This window comes from Micromesistius poutassou (assembly GCF_964030765.1).
Source record: "Micromesistius poutassou genome assembly, contig: SCAFFOLD_1125, whole genome shotgun sequence".
In the NCBI taxonomy this organism is placed as follows: domain Eukaryota; kingdom Metazoa; phylum Chordata; class Actinopteri; order Gadiformes; family Gadidae; genus Micromesistius; species Micromesistius poutassou.
Genome location: NW_028179309.1, coordinates 1 through 7500, shown reverse-complemented (window position 1 = coordinate 7500; position 7500 = coordinate 1). Strand labels below are relative to the sequence as shown.

The window sequence follows — 7500 nt, the reverse complement described above, 5'->3', positions numbered from 1 at the left end:
TGTGCTGCCCGGGCCGCAGCAACGCCGCCGCCGCCGCCGCCAGCAGCAGCAGCAAGGGAGACGGCGAGGGAGGGGAGGGACCCCCCACCGGGACACTCACACTGCAGGCCCCCGGGAAGACCAGCTCTGTGTAAGGACACCACACACCATGGACGGAGACACGTATATAGACACGTATATACTTAAGCAATAGATCACGACAGGCTGTGGTATACGCTCATTATACCACAGTTAAGGGGCGTTGTCCGTCCCGACGCGCAGCGGAGGGACGGCGACCCCCTTAACCCCCCTTCGGCTTTCGGCCGAAACATTTTTATCACCGAAACAACACGGCCGAAACAGGAAATTGTGATGACGCGAACAAAAACCGCGGCCAGCACACGCTTGTCTGGATAAGCGCCTCTGCGCCAACATGTCTGCGGTGTGGGCATATTTCCATGTCTGAAAAAGACCCACGGATAGCGATTTGCAAAACGTGTAATTCTGAAATTTAGAGAGGGGGTAAATCTGCAAAGAGTTTCATCCAAACGAGCCGTCTTTAGCGACGGCTCGCCATGAGACAGCTTCTATGAGCTGTCGGCTATCAGCCGCGAGCTTAGGGACCGTCTGCAAAACGGAAAACGGTGTTGTTGTTTTTTCAGTGCTAAATAAATATTTTTATACTTTTAATAATTGTAATTGATTTATTCTTTGAATTGCAATGCCTTGATTTTAGTGAGGTTAGTACACAGTCATAGCTATAAATGCAATGGTAGGCCTACTAATAATTGACATAATAATTTATTTCGGTGTTTCGGTTTTCGGCCTTGGTTTCCTCATTTTCGGTTTTCGGTTTCGGCCAAGAATTCTAATTTCGGTGCATCCCTAATATACATATATATATATATACTTTATCACACGGCTCTCCTCAGCGCTGTGGAACGCGCCGTTCACTTGCATGGGCCTTATCCCCACTTCCGGTGGTCATTTATTTTTCGATAATGACCGTTGCTAAGCAGCATATAACGGCCGCTGTCAAGGAAAGTGGATTTTTTTCACGTCTTTTCACGTGTCCCTCCTCAAGTAGTCCGGTCACAACTCATCAACCCCAGCGTACTCGGTTGCTACGCGACGTCTAGTCTTTAGCGGACTGTTCCTCTGCTGATCAACACTACCAATGGTGATTGTAGAAAGACACAGCGTGTGAAGTTATTTTTTCAGTTTTAAGGCAAGTAACCGTGTAATAAGAGGGATAATGTATAGAACGTCTTAAATAAACCCTTGTCGGGGCTTATTTAAGATAATGACCGCTCTCTATACATTATCCCTTATGTATCTGTCTGGTCTGGTTATATATGACAGAGCGAGGCTGACCTCAGGTCTGCTCTAGAGGCTGACCTCAGGTCTGCTCTAGAGGCTGAGCGGTGGTGTGTTGCTCTAGAGGCTGAGCGGTGGTGGTCTGCTCTAGAGGCTGAGCGGTGGTCTGTTGCTCTAGAGGCTGAGCGGTGGTGTGTTGCTCTAGAGGCTGAGCGGTGGTCTGCTCTAGAGGCTGAGCGGTGGTGTGTTGCTCTAGAGGCTGAGCGGTGGTGGTCTGCTCTAGAGGCTGAGCGGTGGTGGTCTGCTCTAGAGGCTGAGCGGTGGTGGTGTGTTGCTCTAGAGGCTGAGCGGTGGTCTGCTCTAGAGGCTGAGCGGTGGTCTGTTGCTCTAGAGGCTGAGCGGTGGTGTGTTGCTCTAGAGGCTGAGCGGTGGTGGTCTGCTCTAGAGGCTGAGCGGTGGTGGTCTGCTCTAGAGGCTGAGCGGTGGTCTGTTGCTCTAGAGGCTGAGTGGTGGTCTGCTCTAGAGGCTGAGCGGTGGTCTGTTGCTCTAGAGGCTGAGTGGTGGTCTGCTCTAGAGGCTGAGCGGTGGTGTGTTGCTCTAGAGGCTGAGCGGTGGTGTGTTGCTCTAGAGGCTGAGTGGTGGTCTGTTGCTCTAGAGGCTGAGCGGTGGTGGTCTGCTCTAGAGGCTGAGCGGTGGTCTGTTGCTCTAGAGGCTGAGCGGTGGTCTGTTGCTCTAGAGGCTGAGTGGTGGTGTGTTGCTCTAGAGGCTGAGCGGTGGTCTGCTCTAGAGGCTGAGCGGTGGTGGTCTGCTCTAGAGGCTGAGCGGTGGTGTGTTGCTCTAGAGGCTGAGCGGTGGTCTGTTGCTCTAGAGGCTGAGCGGTGGTCTGTTGCTCTAGAGGCTGACCTCAGGTCTGCTCTAGAGGCTGAGCGGTGGTGGTCTGCTCTAGAGGCTGAGCGGTGGTGTGTTGCTCTAGAGGCTGAGTGGTGGTCTGTTGCTCTAGAGGCTGAGCGGTGGTGTGTTGCTCTAGAGGCTGAGCGGTGGTCTGCTCTAGAGGCTGAGCGGTGGTGGTCTGCTCTAGAGGCTGAGCGGTGGTGGTCTGCTCTAGAGGCTGAGCGGTGGTGGTCTGTTGCTCTAGAGGCTGAGCGGTGGTGTGTTGCTCTAGAGGCTGAGCGGTGGTGTGTTGCTCTAGAGGCTGAGCGGTGGTCTGCTCTAGAGGCTGAGCGGTGGTGGTCTGCTCTAGAGGCTGAGCGGTGGTGGTCTGCTCTAGAGGCTGAGCGGTGGTGGTCTGCTCTAGAGGCTGAGCGGTGGTGGTCTGCTCTAGAGGCTGAGCGGTGGTGTGTTGCTCTAGAGGCTGAGCGGTGGTGGTCTGCTCTAGAGGCTGAGCGGTGGTGTGTTGCTCTAGAGGCTGAGCGGTGGTGGTCTGTTGCTCTAGAGGCTGAGCGGTGGTGGTCTGCTCTAGAGGCTGAGCGGTGGTCTGCTCTAGAGGCTGAGCGGTGGTGTGTTGCTCTAGAGGCTGACCTCAGGTCTGCTCTAGAGGCTGAGCGGTGGTGTGTTGCTCTAGAGGCTGAGCGGTGGTCTGTTGCTCTAGAGGCTGAGCGGTGGTCTGTTGCTCTAGAGGCTGAGCGGTGGTCTGTTGCTCTAGAGGCTGAGCGGTGGTGTGTTGCTCTAGAGGCTGAGCGGTGGTGTGTTGCTCTAGAGGCTGACCTCAGGTCTGCTCTAGAGGCTGAGCGGTGGTGTGTTGCTCTAGAGGCTGAGCGGTGGTCTGTTGCTCTAGAGGCTGACCTCAGGTCTGCTCTAGAGGCTGAGCGGTGGTCTGTTGCTCTAGAGGCTGAGCGGTGGTGGTCTGCTCTAGAGGCTGAGCGGTGGTGGTCTGCTCTAGAGGCTGAGCGGTGGTCTGTTGCTCTAGAGGCTGAGCGGTGGTGTGTTGCTCTAGAGGCTGACCTCAGGTCTGCTCTAGAGGCTGAGTGGTGGTGTGTTGCTCTAGAGGCTGAGCGGTGGTCTGCTGCTCTAGAGGCTGAGCGGTGGTGTGTTGCTCTAGAGGCTGAGCGGTGGTCTGTTGCTCTAGAGGCTGAGCGGTGGTGGTCTGCTCTAGAGGCTGAGCGGTGGTGTGTTGCTCTAGAGGCTGAGCGGTGGTGGTCTGCTCTAGAGGCTGAGTGGTGGTGTGTTGCTCTAGAGGCTGAACGGTGGTCTGCTCTAGAGGCTGAGCGGTGGTGTGTTGCTCTAGAGGCTGAGCGGTGGTCTGCTCTAGAGGCTGAGCGGTGGTGGTCTGCTCTAGAGGCTGAGCGGTGGTCTGTTGCTCTAGAGGCTGAGCGGTGGTCTGTTGCTCTAGAGGCTGAGCGGTGGTCTGTTGCTCTAGAGGCTGAGCGGTGGTGTGTTGCTCTAGAGGCTGAGCGGTGGTGGTCTGCTCTAGAGGCTGAGCAGTGGTCTGCTCTAGAGGCTGAGCGGTGGTGGTCTGCTCTAGAGGCTGAGCGGTGGTGGTCTGCTCTAGAGGCTGAGCGGTGGTGTGTTGCTCTAGAGGCTGAGCGGTGGTCTGTTGCTCTAGAGGCTGAGCGGTGGTGGTCTGCTCTAGAGGCTGAGCGGTGGTCTGCTCTAGAGGCTGAGCGGTGGTGGTCTGCTCTAGAGGCTGAGCGGTGGTCTGTTGCTCTAGAGGCTGAGCGGTGGTGGTCTGTTGCTCTAGAGGCTGAGCGGTGGTGTGTTGCTCTAGAGGCTGACCTCAGGTCTGCTCTAGAGGCTGAGCGGTGGTCTGTTGCTCTAGAGGCTGAGCGGTGGTGGTCTGCTCTAGAGGCTGAGCGGTGGTCTGTTGCTCTAGAGGCTGACCTCAGGTCTGCTCTAGAGGCTGAGCGGTGGTGGTCTGCTCTAGAGGCTGAGCGGTGGTGTGTTGCTCTAGAGGCTGAGCGGTGGTCTGCTGCTCTAGAGGCTGAGCGGTGGTCTGTTGCTCTAGAGGCTGAGCGGTGGTCTGCTGCTCTAGAGGCTGAGCGGTGGTGGTCTGCTCTAGAGGCTGAGCGGTGGTCTGTTGCTCTAGAGGCTGAGCGGTGGTCTGTTGCTCTAGAGGCTGAGCGGTGGTCTGTTGCTCTAGAGGCTGAGCGGTGGTGGTCTGCTCTAGAGGCTGAGCGGTGGTCTGTTGCTCTAGAGGCTGAGCGGTGGTGTGTTGCTCTAGAGGCTGACCTCAGGTCTGCTCTAGAGGCTGAGTGGTGGTGTGTTGCTCTAGAGGCTGAGCGGTGGTGTGTTGCTCTAGAGGCTGAGCGGTGGTCTGTTGCTCTAGAGGCTGAGCGGTGGTGGTCTGCTCTAGAGGCTGAGCGGTGGTCTGTTGCTCTAGAGGCTGAGCGGTGGTGTGTTGCTCTAGAGGCTGAGCGGTGGTGGTCTGCTCTAGAGGCTGACCTCAGGTCTGCTCTAGAGGCTGAGTGGTGGTGTGTTGCTCTAGAGGCTGAGCGGTGGTGTGTTGCTCTAGAGGCTGAGCGGTGGTCTGTTGCTCTAGAGGCTGAGCGGTGGTCTGCTCTAGAGGCTGAGCGGTGGTCTGCTGCTCTAGAGGCTGAGCGGTGGTGGTCTGCTCTAGAGGCTGAGTGGTGGTGTGTTGCTCTAGAGGCTGAACGGTGGTCTGCTCTAGAGGCTGAGCGGTGGTGTGTTGCTCTAGAGGCTGAGCGGTGGTCTGCTCTAGAGGCTGAGCGGTGGTGTGTTGCTCTAGAGGCTGAGCGGTGGTGGTCTGCTCTAGAGGCTGAGTGGTGGTGGTCTGCTCTAGAGGCTGAGCGGTGGTGTGTTGCTCTAGAGGCTGAGCGGTGGTCTGTTGCTCTAGAGGCTGAGCGGTGGTGTGTTGCTCTAGAGGCTGACCTCAGGTCTGCTCTAGAGGCTGAGCGGTGGTGTGTTCCTGCAGGGCGGTGAAGGTGACCTCCACCCCTCCCAGCCCCTCCGCAGACGTGGACGACCTGGAGGAGGAGGAGGAGGAGGAGGAGGAGGGCGATGCGGTGGAGGAGGAGGAGGAAGAGGAGGTGGAGGAGGAGGAGGAGGAGGATCAGGTGGACGAGGCGCAGGCGGAGGAGGAGGAAGAGGAGGTGGAGGAGGAGGAGGAGCAGGAGGTCGGCGAGAAGCCGCCGGTGAAGGAGCCCGAGGAGTACGACTACCCCATCGACTCGGGGCCCTACCAGGCCTCCGACTACCTGGACTCCTTCTACTACGAGAAGGGCCAGGGCCGCAAGCCCGCCACCGCCCCCCCCGCTGGCCAGAGGAGACAGCTGTGAGTGCCCCCCCCCCCCCCCCCCCCCCCGCTCCTCAACAGACTCTCTCTCTCTCTCTCTCTCTCTCTCTCTCTGTCTCTCTCTGTCTCTTTATTTGTGTATGTGTGTGTCTCTCTCTTTCTTTATGTCTCTCTCTCACTTTCTCTCTCTCTCTCTCTCTCTGTATCTTTATTTGTGTGTGTGTGTGTGTGTGTGTGTGTCTCTCATTTTCTCTCTCTCACACTTTTTCTCTCTCTCTCGCTCCCTCTCTCTCTCACCCTCTTTCGCTCTCTCTCGCTCTGTCTCTGTGTGTATGTATGTGTGTCTCTCTCTTTCTCTCTGTCTCTTGTCTCTCACTCTGTCTCTTTATGTGTGTGTGTGTGTGTGTGTGTGTGTGTGTGTGTGTGTGTGTGAGTGTGTGTGTGTGTGTGTGTGTCTCTCGCTCTCTCTCTCCCTCATTCTCTCTCTTCCATCCATGCATAGACAGGACTGAGTGTCCCAGGAGTACAGTAACCGTAACATGTTTCCTAGTGATGATCTGACAGAGGGTATATTATATAAATATTAAATATTAGATACAGTATGCTGTACGTCTAGAAGCACTTACATCAGCTCAGTCTTTAATGGAGGAACTCTGACTCTGATCACCTGATCCATAACCTGATAGATAGTCAAATAGAAAATGCCATGATCAATAGTTAACAGTGATATGGCTGGAATATTATGATGAGCAAAATGTCATTATATTGAAGCATTGTTGTTTTTTTTTACTTATTATGAAAATAATCTATCCACATAATAAGAATAGAATATATCAACATGAAAACAATAGAATCTATCCACATATTAAGGATGGAATCTACAAAATGAAATGTATCCAAATAATAAGGATCAAATCTATCCACAAAATAAAGATTGAATCTATCCACGTGATAACATTAAATTCTATCAATATAATATGAATATAATCTATCAACATAATATGAATAGAATCTATCCACTTGATAACAACAGAATCTATCCACACACCAACATCCTGTTCTCACGGCTCTCAACCCAAAAGCCTCAACCTGTTTTCTTGTTTTCTCGACTTCCTCCCCGCAGTGCCGACCACGCGTCCCTCCGACGGCGTGGACGTGTATTTCGAGATGCCGGGCGACGACAGCGAGCACGCCAACTTCCTGCGCGCCAAGATGGACCTGGAGGAACGCCGGATGAAGCGCATCAACGAGGTGAACGTCAGAAGCGAAGCGCCTGCTGGGGGCTCCAGACCACCTCCTGTTTGAGTCTGGAGCCCACAGCCTGGGGCCACATCCTGCCCCCACAGCGCCGGTGACGTCCGGGGGGTCCACAGGGTCGCTGAGCTGAAGGGGCTCTGTGTCACGTTTAGGAGCTTCAGGCTCAAGGCCACACTTTGGAAAACAAAACCCCCCTCTGGTCTCTCTCCAACCCGGCCTCTAAAAGTGAGGCTCTCTTTTGGATTTAACGCAGAGATTTAACGTGAGATTTAACACGAGATTTAACACGAGATTTAACATGAGATTTAATGCGAGATTTAACTCGAGATTTAACGTGAGATTTAACATGAGATTTAACACGAGATTTAACATGAGATTTAACATGAAATTTAACACGAGATTTAACATGAAATTTAACACAAGATTTAACGCGAGATTTAACACGAGATTTAACACGAGATTTAACGCGATATTTAACACGAGATTTAACATGAGATTTAACTCGAGATTTTAAGGAACATCGCGGTGACATCGCGGTGACATCGCGGTGACATCGCGGTGACGTCGCGGTGACGTCGCGGTGACATCACGGTGACGTCGCGGTGACATCACGGTGACATCACGGTGACTCTCTTCCAGATCATGAAGGAGTGGGCCGAGGCAGACAACCAGTCCAAGAACCTCCCCAAGTCCGAGAGGCAGTCGCTGAACGAGGTAGACTCCACCGCTCTCTCTCTCTTATCTCTTTCTCTTTGATC

The 7500-nt window shown here is 54.3% G+C and overlaps 1 pseudogene across 1 annotated transcript in view; it reads left to right on the top strand.

Annotated features, from left to right (window-relative positions):
- The window catches only part of LOC311372933 (amyloid-beta precursor protein-like), a 13149-nt pseudogene extending 5693 nt beyond the window's left edge, over positions 1-7456 (top strand). Inside the window, exons 4-7 of the transcript XR_014684250.1 lie at positions 1-130; positions 5165-5524; positions 6609-6736; positions 7382-7456. The exon at positions 1-130 is cut by the window's left edge and continues 82 nt beyond it. The product of XR_014684250.1 is annotated as an amyloid-beta precursor protein-like (transcript). The remainder of the gene's footprint in view (positions 131-5164; positions 5525-6608; positions 6737-7381) is intronic.
- The last annotated feature ends 44 nt before the right edge of the window (positions 7457-7500 follow it).